The sequence below is a fragment of the Pituophis catenifer genome, unplaced genomic scaffold (assembly GCF_029215685.1).
Source record: "Pituophis catenifer annectens isolate HBS135680 unplaced genomic scaffold, rPitCat1.0.hap2 SCAF_11, whole genome shotgun sequence".
NCBI lineage: Eukaryota > Metazoa > Chordata > Lepidosauria > Squamata > Colubridae > Pituophis > Pituophis catenifer.
Window position 1 is genome coordinate 7,322,494 of NW_027256891.1, and position 12,971 is coordinate 7,335,464.

Consider the following 12,971-nt stretch of genomic DNA (forward strand, 5'->3'; position numbering starts at 1 on the left):
GCAAATCTGAGCTCTGTGTCAAAACTTATGGTTTTTGGCTGATTTGAGTCCTACTCCCAATTCTGAGACGCAGCTTTGGTCTAACTCCTAAGGGAAAGCTCGTACTTGAAAATTGAATGTGTTTTGTGCTTTTCAGACTGTGTGGACCATGAATATTTGTTTCTTCTGCAAATCTGAGCTCTATGTCAAAAGTTACGTTTTCTGGCTGAATTGAGTCCTACTGCCAATTCTGAGATACACTTTGGTCTAACTCCTAAGGGAAAGCTCGTACTTGAAAATTGAATGTGTTTTGTGCTTTTCAGACTGTGTGGACCATGAATTTGTGTTTCTTTTGCAAATCTGAGCTCTGTGTCAAAAGTTAAGTTTTCTGGCTGAATTGAGTCCTACTGCCAATTCTGAAATATAGCTTTGGACTAAGTAGTCAGGGAAAGCTCCTACCTTTAAATTGAATGTGTTGTGTCCTTTTGAGACAATGGGAAACATGAATATGTGTTTCTTTTGCAAATCTCAGCTCTGTGTCAAAACTTATGGTTTCTGGATGATTTGAGTCCTACTCCCAATTCTGAGACACAGCTTTGGTCTAACTCCTAAGGGAAAGCTTCCATTTCAAAATTGAATGTGTTTTGTGCTTTTCAGAGTGTGTGGACCATGAATATGTGTTTCTTCTGCAAATCTGAGCTCTATGTCAAAAGTTACGTTTTCTGGCTGAATTGAGTCCTACTGCCAATTCTGAGATACACTTTGGTCTAACTCCTAAGGGAAAGCTCGTACTTGAAAATTGAATGTGTTTTGTGCTTTTCAGACTGTGTGGACCATGAATATGTGTTTCTTTTGCAAATCTGAGCTCTGTATCAAAGGTACGTTTTCTGGATGAATTGAGTCCTACTGCCAATTCTGAGATACAGCTTTGGTCTAACTCCTAAGGAAAAGCTTCCATTTCAAAATTGAATGTGTTTTGTGCTTTTCAGACTGTGTGGACCATGAATATGTGTTTCTTCTGCAAATCTGAGCTCTGTGACAAAAGTTACGTTTTCTGGCTGTATTGAGTCCGACTGCCAATTCTGAAATATAGCTTTGGTCTAACTAGTCAGGGAAAGCTCCTACCTTTAAATTGAATGTGTTGAGTCCTTTTGAGACAGTGGGGAACATGAATATGTGTTTCTTCTGCAAATCTGAGCTCTGTGTCAAAACTTATGGTTTTTGGCTGATTTGAGTCCTACTCCCAATTCTGAGACGCAGCTTTGGTCTAACTCCTCAGGGAAAGCTCGTACTTGAAAATTGAATGTGTTTTGTGCTTTTCAGACTGTGTGGACCATGAATATGTGTTTCTTTTGCAAATCTCAGCTATGTATCAAAGATAAGTTTTCTGGATGAATTGAGTCCTACTGCCAATTCTGAGATACAGCTTTCGTCTAACTCCTAAGGAAAAGCTTCCATTTCAAAATTGAATGTGTTCTTGGGGTTCTCCGACTGTGGGGACCATGAATATGTGTTTCTTCTGCAAATCTGAGGTCTGTGTCAAAAGTTACGTTTTCTGGCTGTATTGAGTCTGACTGCCAATTCTGAAATATAGCTTTGGTCTAAGTAGTCAGGGAAAGCTCCTACCTTTAAATTGAATGTGTTGTGTCCTTTTGAGACAGTGGGAAACATGAATATGTGTTTCTTTTGCAAATCTGAGCTCTGTGTCAAAAGTTAAGTTTTCTGGCTGAATTGAGTCCTACTGCCAATTCTGAGATACAACTTTGGTCTAACTCCTAAGGAAAAGCTTCCATTTCAAAATAGAATGTGTTTTGTGCTTTTCAGACTGTGTGGACCATGAATATGTGTTTCTTCTGCAAATCTGAGGTCTATGTCAAAAGTTACGTTTTCTGGCTGTATTGAGTCCGACTGCCAATTCTGAGATACACTTTGATCTAACTCCTAAGGGAAAGCTCGTACTTGAAAATTGAATGTGTTTTGTGCTTTTCAGACTGTGTGGACCATGAATATGTGTTTCTTTTGCAAATCTGAGCTCTGTATCAAAGGTACGTTTTCTGGATGAATTGAGTCCTACTGCCAATTCTGAGATACAGCTTTGGTCTAACTCCTAAGGAAAAGCTTCCATTTCAAAATTGAATGTGTTTTGTGCTTTTCAGACTGTGTGGACCATGAATATGTTTTTCTTTTGCAAATCTGAGCTCTGTATCAAAGGTAAGTTTTCTGGATGAATTGAGTCCTACTGCCAATTCTGAGATACACTTTGGTCTAACTCCTAAGGGAAAGCTCGTACTTGAAAATTGAATGTGTTTTGTGCTTTTCAGACTGTGTGGACCATGAATATGTGTTTCTTTTGCAAATCTGAGCTCTGTGTCAAAAGTTAAGTTTTCTGACTGAATTGAGTCCTACTGCCAATTCTGAAATATAGCTTTGGACTAAGTAGTCAGGGAAAGCTCCTACCTTTAAATTGAATGTGTTGTGTCCTTTTGAGACAGTGGGAAACATGAATATGTGTTTCTTTTGCAAATCTGAGCTCTGTGTCAAAACTTATGGTTTCTGGCTGATTTGAGTCCTACTCCCAATTCTGAGACACAGCTTTGGTCTAACTCCTAAGGGAAAGCTCGTACTTGAAAATTGAATGTGTTTTGTGCTTTTCAGACTGTGTGGACCATGAATATGTGTTTCTTTTGCAAATCTGAGCTCTGTATCAAAGGTACGTTTTCTGGATGAATTGAGTCCTACTGCCAATTCTGAGATACAGCTTTGGTCTAACTCCTAAGGAAAAGCTTCCATTTCAAAATTGAATGTGTTTTGTGCTTTTCAGACTGTGTGGACCATTAATATGTGTTTCTTTTGCAAATCTGAGCTCTGTGTCAAAAGTTAAGTTTTCTGGCTGAATTGAGTCCTACTGCCAATTCTGAAATATAGCTTTGGACTAAGTAGTCAGGGAAAGCTCCTACCTTTAAATTGAATGTGTTGTGTCCTTTTGAGACAATGGGAAACATGAATATGTGTTTCTTTTGCAAATCTGAGCTCTGTATCAAAGGTCCGTTTTCTGGATGAATTGAGTCCTACTGCCAATTCTGAGATACAGCTTTGGTCTAACTCCTAAGGAAAAGCTTCCATTTCAAAATTGAATGTGTTTTGTGCTTTTCAGACTGTGTGGACCATGAATATGTGTTTCTTTTGCAAATCTGAGCTCTGTGTCAAAAGTTAAGTTTTCTGACTGAATTGAGTCCTACTGCCAATTCTGAAATATAGCTTTGGACTAAGTAGTCAGGGAAAGCTCCTACCTTTAAATTGAATGTGTTGTGTCCTTTTGAGACAGTGGGAAACATGAATATGTGTTTCTTTTGCAAATCTGAGCTCTGTGTCAAAACTTATGGTTTCTGGCTGATTTGAGTCCTACTCCCAATTCTGAGACACAGCTTTGGTCTAACTCCTAAGGGAAAGCTCGTACTTGAAAATTGAATGTGTTTTGTGCTTTTCAGACTGTGTGGACCATGAATATGTGTTTCTTTTGCAAATCTGAGCTCTGTATCAAAGGTACGTTTTCTGGATGAATTGAGTCCTACTGCCAATTCTGAGATACAGCTTTGGTCTAACTCCTAAGGAAAAGCTTCCATTTCAAAATTGAATGTGTTTTGTGCTTTTCAGACTGTGTGGACCATTAATATGTGTTTCTTTTGCAAATCTGAGCTCTGTGTCAAAAGTTAAGTTTTCTGGCTGAATTGAGTCCTACTGCCAATTCTGAAATATAGCTTTGGACTAAGTAGTCAGGGAAAGCTCCTACCTTTAAATTGAATGTGTTGTGTCCTTTTGAGACAATGGGAAACATGAATATGTGTTTCTTTTGCAAATCTGAGCTCTGTATCAAAGGTCCGTTTTCTGGATGAATTGAGTCCTACTGCCAATTCTGAGATACAGCTTTGGTCTAACTCCTAAGGAAAAGCTTCCATTTCAAATTTGAATGTGTTTTGTGCTTTTGAGAAAGTGGGAAACATGAATATGTGTTTCTTCTGGAAATCTGAGCTCTGTGTCAAAAGTTACGTTTTCTGGCTGTATTGAGTCCGACTGCCAATTCTGAGATACACTTTGGTCTAATTCCTCAGGGAAAGCTCGTACTTGAAAATTGAATGTGTTTTGTGCTTTTCAGACTGTGTGGACCAATGAATATGTGTTTCTTTTGCAAATCTGAGCTCTGTGTCAAAAGTTAAGTTTTCTGGCTTATTTGAGTCCTACTCCCAATTCTGAGACACAGCTTTGGTCTAACTCCTAAGGGAAAGCTCGTACTTGAAATTGAATGTGTTTTTGCACTTTACAGACCGTGGGGACCATGAATATTTGTTTCTTCTGCAAATCTGAGCTCTGTATCAAAGATCAGTTTTCTGGATGAATTGAGTCCTACTGCCAATTCTGAGATACAGCTTTGGTCTAACTCCTAAGGAAAAGCTTCCATTTCAAAATTGAATGTGTTCTTAGGCTTCTCCGACTGTGGGGACCATGAATATATGTTTCTTCTGCAAATCTGAGCTCTGTGTCCGAAGTTAAGTTTTCTGGCTTATTTGAGTCCTACTCCCAATTCTGAGACACAGCTTTGGTCTAACTCCTAAGGGAAAGCTCGTACTTGAAAATTGAATGTGTTTTGTGCTTTTCAGACTGTGTGGACCATGAATATGTGTTTCTTTTGCAAATCTGAGCTCTGTATCAAAGGTACGTTTTCTGGATGAATTGAGTCCTACTGCCAATTCTGAGATACAGCTTTGGTCTAACTCCTAAGGAAAAGCTTCCATTTCAAAATTGAATGTGTTTTGTGCTTTTCAGACTGTGTGGACCATGAATATGTGTTTCTTCTGCAAATCTGAGCTCTGTGACAAAAGTTACGTTTTCTGGCTGTATTGAGTCCGACTGCCAATTCTGAAATATAGCTTTGGTCTAACTAGTCAGGGAAAGCTCCTACCTTTAAATTGAATGTGTTGAGTCCTTTTGAGACAGTGGGGAACATGAATATGTGTTTCTTCTGCAAATCTGAGCTCTGTGTCAAAACTTATGGTTTTTGGCTGATTTGAGTCCTACTCCCAATTCTGAGACGCAGCTTTGGTCTAACTCCTCAGGGAAAGCTCGTACTTGAAAATTGAATGTGTTTTGTGCTTTTCAGACTGTGTGGACCATGAATATGTGTTTCTTTTGCAAATCTCAGCTATGTATCAAAGATAAGTTTTCTGGATGAATTGAGTCCTACTGCCAATTCTGAGATACAGCTTTCGTCTAACTCCTAAGGAAAAGCTTCCATTTCAAAATTGAATGTGTTCTTGGGGTTCTCCGACTGTGGGGACCATGAATATGTGTTTCTTCTGCAAATCTGAGGTCTGTGTCAAAAGTTACGTTTTCTGGCTGTATTGAGTCTGACTGCCAATTCTGAAATATAGCTTTGGTCTAAGTAGTCAGGGAAAGCTCCTACCTTTAAATTGAATGTGTTGTGTCCTTTTGAGACAGTGGGAAACATGAATATGTGTTTCTTTTGCAAATCTGAGCTCTGTGTCAAAAGTTAAGTTTTCTGGCTGAATTGAGTCCTACTGCCAATTCTGAAATATAGCTTTGGACTAAGTAGTCAGGGAAAGCTCCTACCTTTAAATTGAATGTGTTGTGTCCTTTTGAGACAATGGGAAACATGAATATGTGTTTCTTTTGCAAATCTGAGCTCTGTGTCAAAACTTATGGTTTCTGGCTGATTTGAGTCCTACTCCCAATTCTGAGACACAGCTTTGGTCTAACTCCTAAGGGAAAGCTCGTACTTGAAAATTGAATGTGTTTTGTGCTTTTCATACTGTGTGGACCATGAATATGTGTTTCTTTTGCAAATCTGAGCTCTGTATCAAAGGTAAGTTTTCTGGATGAATTGAGTCCTACTGCCAATTCTGAGATACAGCTTTGGTCTAACTCCTAAGGAAAAGCTTCCATTTCAAAATTGAATGTGTTTTGTGCTTTTCAGACTGTGTGGACCATGAATATGTGTTTCTTCTGCAAATCTGAGCTCTATGTCAAAAGTTATGTTTTCTGGCTGTATTGAGTCCGACTGCCAATTCTGAGATACACTTTGGTCTAACTCCTAAGGGAAAGCTCGTACTTGAAAATTGAATGTGTTTTGTGCTTTTCAGACTGTGTGGACCATGAATATGTGTTTCTTTTGCAAATCTGAGCTCTGTGTCAAAACTTATGGTTTCTGGCTGATTTGAGTCCTACTCCCAATTCTGAGACACAGCTTTGGTCTAACTCCTAAGGGAAAGCTCGTACTTGAAAATTGAATGTGTTTTGTGCTTTTCAGACTGTGTGGACCATGAATATGTGTTTCTTTTGCAAATCTGAGCTCTGTATCAAAGGTACGTTTTCTGGATGAATTGAGTCCTACTGCCAATTCTGAGATACAGCTTTGGTCTAACTCCTAAGGAAAAGCTTCCATTTCAAAATTGAATGTGTTTTGTGCTTTTCAGACTGTGTGGACCATGAATATGTGTTTCTTTTGCAAATCTGAGCTCTGTATCAAAGGTAAGTTTTCTGGATGAATTGAGTCCTACTGCCAATTCTGAAATATAGCTTTGGACTAAGTAGTCAGGGAAAGCTCCTACCTTTAAATTGAATGTGTTGTGTCCTTTTGAGACAATGGGAAACATGAATATGTGTTTCTTTTGCAAATCTGAGCTCTGTGTCAAAACTTATGGTTTCTGGCTGATTTGAGTCCTACTCCCAATTCTGAGACACAGCTTTGGTCTAACTCCTAAGGGAAAGCTCGTACTTGAAAATTGAATGTGTTTTGTGCTTTTCATACTGTGTGGACCATGAATATGTGTTTCTTTTGCAAATCTGAGCTCTGTATCAAAGGTACGTTTTCTGGATGAATTGAGTCCGACTGCCAATTCTGAGATACACTTTGGTCTAACTCCTCAGGGAAAGCTCGTACTTGAAAATTGAATGTGTTTTGTGCTTTTCAGACTGTGTGGACCATGAATATGTGTTTCTTTTGCAAATCTGAGCTCTGTATCAAAGGTAAGTTTTCTGGATGAATTGAGTCCTACTGCCAATTCTGAGATACAGCTTTGGTCTAACTCCTAAGGAAAAGCTTCCATTTCAAAATAGAATGTGTTTTGTGCTTTTCAGACTGTGTGGACCATGAATATGTGTTTCTTCTGCAAATCTGAGGTCTATGTCAAAAGTTACGTTTTCTGGCTGTATTGAGTCCGACTGCCAATTCTGAGATACACTTTGATCTAACTCCTAAGGGAAAGCTCGTACTTGAAAATTGAATGTGTTTTGTGCTTTTCAGACTGTGTGGACCATGAATATGTGTTTCTTTTGCAAATCTGAGCTCTGTATCAAAGGTACGTTTTCTGGATGTATTGAGTCCTACTGCCAATTCTGAGATACAGCTTTGGTCTAACTCCTAAGGAAAAGCTTCCATTTCAAAATTGAATGTGTTTTGTGCTTTTCAGACTGTGTGGACCATGAATATGTGTTTCTTCTGCAAATCTGAGCTCTATGTCAAAAGTTATGTTTTCTGGATGAATTGAGTCCTACTGCCAATTCTGAGATACAGCTTTGGTCTAACTCCTAAGGAAAAGCTTCCATTTCAAAATTGAATGTGTTCTTAGGCTTCTCCGACTGTGGGGACCATGAATATATGTTTCTTCTGCAAATCTGAGCTCTGTGTCAAAAGTTAGGTTTTCTGGCTTATTTGAGTCCTACTCCAAATTCTGAGACACAGCTTTGGTCTAACTCCTAAGGGAAAGCTCGTACTTGAAAATTGAATGTGTTTTGCACTTTACAGACCGTGGGGACCATGAATATTTGTTTCTTCTGCAAATCTGAGCTCTGTATCAAAGATCAGTTTTCTGGATGAATTGAGTCCTACTGCCAATTCTGAGATACAGCTTTGGTCTAACTCCTAAGGAAAAGCTTCCATTTCAAAATTGAATGTGTTTTGTGCTTTTCAGACTGTGTGGACCATGAATATGTGTTTCTTCTGCAAATCTGAGGTCTGTGACAAAAGTTACGTTTTCTGGCTGTATTGAGTCCGACTGCCAATTCTGAAATATAGCTTTGGTCTAACTAGTCAGGGAAAGCTCCTACCTTTAAATTGAATGTGTTGAGTCCTTTTGAGACAGTGGGGAACATGAATATGTGTTTCTTCTGCAAATCTGAGCTCTGTGTCAAAACTTATGGTTTTTGGCTGATTTGAGTCCTACTCCCAATTCTAAGACGCAGCTTTGGTCTAACTCCTCAGGGAAAGCTCGTACTTGAAAATTGAATGTGTTTTGTGCTTTTCAGACTGTGTGGACCATGAATATGTGTTTCTTTTGCAAATCTCAGCTCTGTATCAAAGATAAGTTTTCTGGATGAATTGAGTCCTACTGCCAATTCTGAGATACAGCTTTCGTCTAACTCCTAAGGAAAAGCTTCCATTTCAAAATTGAATGTGTTCTTGGGGTTCTCCGACTGTGGGGACCATGAATATGTGTTTCTTCTGCAAATCTGAGGTCTGTGTCAAAAGTTACGTTTTCTGGCTGTATTGAGTCTGACTGCCAATTCTGAAATATAGCTTTGGTCTAAGTAGTCAGGGAAAGCTCCTGCCTTTAAATTGAATGTGTTGTGTCCTTTTGAGACAGTGGGAAACATGAATATGTGTTTCTTTTGCAAATCTGAGCTCTGTGTCAAAAGTTAAGTTTTCTGGCTGAATTGAGTCCTACTGCCAATTCTGAAATATAGCTTTGGACTAAGTAGTCAGGGAAAGCTCCTACCTTTAAATTGAATGTGTTGTGTCCTTTTGAGACAATGGGAAACATGAATATGTGTTTCTTTTGCAAATCTCAGCTCTGTGTCAAAACTTATGGTTTCTGGATGATTTGAGTCCTACTCCCAATTCTGAGACACAGCTTTGGTCTAACTCCTAAGGGAAAGCTCGTACTTGAAAATTGAATGTGTTTTGTGCTTTTCAGACTGTGTGGACCATGAATATGTGTTTCTTTTGCAAATCTGAGCTCTGTATCAAAGGTAAGTTTTCTGGATGAATTGAGTCCTACTGCCAATTCTGAGATACAGCTTTGGTCTAACTCCTAAGGAAAAGCTTCCATTTCAAAATTGAATGTGTTTTGTGCTTTTCAGACTGTGTGGACCATGAATATGTGTTTCTTCTGCAAATCTGAGCTCTATGTCAAAAGTTATGTTTTCTGGCTGTATTGAGTCCGACTGCCAATTCTGAGATACACTTTGGTCTAACTCCTAAGGGAAAGCTCGTACTTGAAAATTGAATGTGTTTTGTGCTTTTCAGACTGTGTGGACCATGAATATGTGTTTCTTTTGCAAATCTGAGCTCTGTGTCAAAACTTATGGTTTCTGGCTGATTTGAGTCCTACTCCCAATTCTGAGACACAGCTTTGGTCTAACTCCTAAGGGAAAGCTCGTACTTGAAAATTGAATGTGTTTTGTGCTTTTCAGACTGTGTGGACCATGAATATGTGTTTCTTTTGCAAATCTGAGCTCTGTATCAAAGGTACGTTTTCTGGATGAATTGAGTCCTACTGCCAATTCTGAGATACAGCTTTGGTCTAACTCCTAAGGAAAAGCTTCCATTTCAAAATTGAATGTGTTTTGTGCTTTTCAGACTGTGTGGACCATGAATATGTGTTTCTTTTGCAAATCTGAGCTCTGTATCAAAGGTAAGTTTTCTGGATGAATTGAGTCCTACTGCCAATTCTGAAATATAGCTTTGGACTAAGTAGTCAGGGAAAGCTCCTACCTTTAAATTGAATGTGTTGTGTCCTTTTGAGACAATGGGAAACATGAATATGTGTTTCTTTTGCAAATCTGAGCTCTGTGTCAAAACTTATGGTTTCTGGCTGATTTGAGTCCTACTCCCAATTCTGAGACACAGCTTTGGTCTAACTCCTAAGGGAAAGCTCGTACTTGAAAATTGAATGTGTTTTGTGCTTTTCATACTGTGTGGACCATGAATATGTGTTTCTTTTGCAAATCTGAGCTCTGTATCAAAGGTACGTTTTCTGGATGAATTGAGTCCGACTGCCAATTCTGAGATACACTTTGGTCTAACTCCTCAGGGAAAGCTCGTACTTGAAAATTGAATGTGTTTTGTGCTTTTCAGACTGTGTGGACCATGAATATGTGTTTCTTTTGCAAATCTGAGCTCTGTATCAAAGGTAAGTTTTCTGGATGAATTGAGTCCTACTGCCAATTCTGAGATACAGCTTTGGTCTAACTCCTAAGGAAAAGCTTCCATTTCAAAATAGAATGTGTTTTGTGCTTTTCAGACTGTGTGGACCATGAATATGTGTTTCTTCTGCAAATCTGAGGTCTATGTCAAAAGTTACGTTTTCTGGCTGTATTGAGTCCGACTGCCAATTCTGAGATACACTTTGATCTAACTCCTAAGGGAAAGCTCGTACTTGAAAATTGAATGTGTTTTGTGCTTTTCAGACTGTGTGGACCATGAATATGTGTTTCTTTTGCAAATCTGAGCTCTGTATCAAAGGTACGTTTTCTGGATGTATTGAGTCCTACTGCCAATTCTGAGATACAGCTTTGGTCTAACTCCTAAGGAAAAGCTTCCATTTCAAAATTGAATGTGTTTTGTGCTTTTCAGACTGTGTGGACCATGAATATGTGTTTCTTCTGCAAATCTGAGCTCTATGTCAAAAGTTATGTTTTCTGGGTGAATTGAGTCCTACTGCCAATTCTGAGATACAGCTTTGGTCTAACTCCTAAGGAAAAGCTTCCATTTCAAAATTGAATGTGTTCTTAGGCTTCTCCGACTGTGGGGACCATGAATATATGTTTCTTCTGCAAATCTGAGCTCTGTGTCAAAAGTTAAGTTTTCTGGCTTATTTGAGTCCTACTCCAAATTCTGAGACACAGCTTTGGTCTAACTCCTAAGGGAAAGCTCGTACTTGAAAATTGAATGTGTTTTGCACTTTACAGACCGTGGGGACCATGAATATTTGTTTCTTCTGCAAATCTGAGCTCTGTATCAAAGATCAGTTTTCTGGATGAATTGAGTCCTACTGCCAATTCTGAGATACAGCTTTGGTCTAACTCCTAAGGAAAAGCTTCCATTTCAAAATTGAATGTGTTTTGTGCTTTTCAGACTGTGTGGACCATGAATATGTGTTTCTTCTGCAAATCTGAGGTCTGTGACAAAAGTTACGTTTTCTGGCTGTATTGAGTCCGACTGCCAATTCTGAAATATAGCTTTGGTCTAACTAGTCAGGGAAAGCTCCTACCTTTAAATTGAATGTGTTGAGTCCTTTTGAGACAGTGGGGAACATGAATATGTGTTTCTTCTGCAAATCTGAGCTCTGTGTCAAAACTTATGGTTTTTGGCTGATTTGAGTCCTACTCCCAATTCTAAGACGCAGCTTTGGTCTAACTCCTCAGGGAAAGCTCGTACTTGAAAATTGAATGTGTTTTGTGCTTTTCAGACTGTGTGGACCATGAATATGTGTTTCTTTTGCAAATCTCAGCTCTGTATCAAAGATAAGTTTTCTGGATGAATTGAGTCCTACTGCCAATTCTGAGATACAGCTTTCGTCTAACTCCTAAGGAAAAGCTTCCATTTCAAAATTGAATGTGTTCTTGGGGTTCTCCGACTGTGGGGACCATGAATATGTGTTTCTTCTGCAAATCTGAGGTCTGTGTCAAAAGTTACGTTTTCTGGCTGTATTGAGTCTGACTGCCAATTCTGAAATATAGCTTTGGTCTAAGTAGTCAGGGAAAGCTCCTGCCTTTAAATTGAATGTGTTGTGTCCTTTTGAGACAGTGGGAAACATGAATATGTGTTTCTTTTGCAAATCTGAGCTCTGTGTCAAAAGTTAAGTTTTCTGGCTGAATTGAGTCCTACTGCCAATTCTGAAATATAGCTTTGGACTAAGTAGTCAGGGAAAGCTCCTACCTTTAAATTGAATGTGTTGTGTCCTTTTGAGACAATGGGAAACATGAATATGTGTTTCTTTTGCAAATCTCAGCTCTGTGTCAAAACTTATGGTTTCTGGATGATTTGAGTCCTACTCCCAATTCTGAGACACAGCTTTGGTCTAACTCCTAAGGGAAAGCTCGTACTTGAAAATTGAATGTGTTTTGTGCTTTTCAGACTGTGTGGACCATGAATATGTGTTTCTTTTGCAAATCTGAGCTCTGTATCAAAGGTAAGTTTTCTGGATGAATTGAGTCCTACTGCCAATTCTGAGATACAGCTTTGGTCTAACTCCTAAGGAAAAGCTTCCATTTCAAAATTGAATGTGTTTTGTGCTTTTCAGACTGTGTGGACCATGAATATGTGTTTCTTCTGCAAATCTGAGCTCTATGTCAAAAGTTATGTTTTCTGACTGTATTGAGTCCGACTGCCAATTCTGAGATACACTTTGGTCTAACTCCTAAGGGAAAGCTCGTACTTGAAAATTGAATGTGTTTTGTGCTTTTCAGACTGTGTGGACCATGAATATGTGTTTCTTTTGCAAATCTGAGCTCTGTGTCAAAACTTATGGTTTCTGGCTGATTTGAGTCCTACTCCCAATTCTGAGACACAGCTTTGGTCTAACTCCTAAGGGAAAGCTCGTACTTGAAAATTAAATGTGTTTTGTGCTTTTCAGACTGTGTGGACCATGAATATGTGTTTCTTTTGCAAATCTGAGCTCTGTATCAAAGGTACGTTTTCTGGATGAATTGAGTCCTACTGCCAATTCTGAGATACAGCTTTGGTCTAACTCCTAAGGGAGAGCTTCCATTTCAAAATTGAATGTGTTTTGTGCTTTTCAGACTGTGTGGACCATGAATATGTGTTTCTTTTGCAAATCTGAGCTCTGTATCAAAGGTAAGTTTTCTGGATGAATTGAGTCCTACTGCCAATTCTGAAATATAGCTTTGGACTAAGTAGTCAGGGAAAGCTCCTACCTTTAAATTGAATGTGTTGTGTCCTTTTGAGACAATGGGAA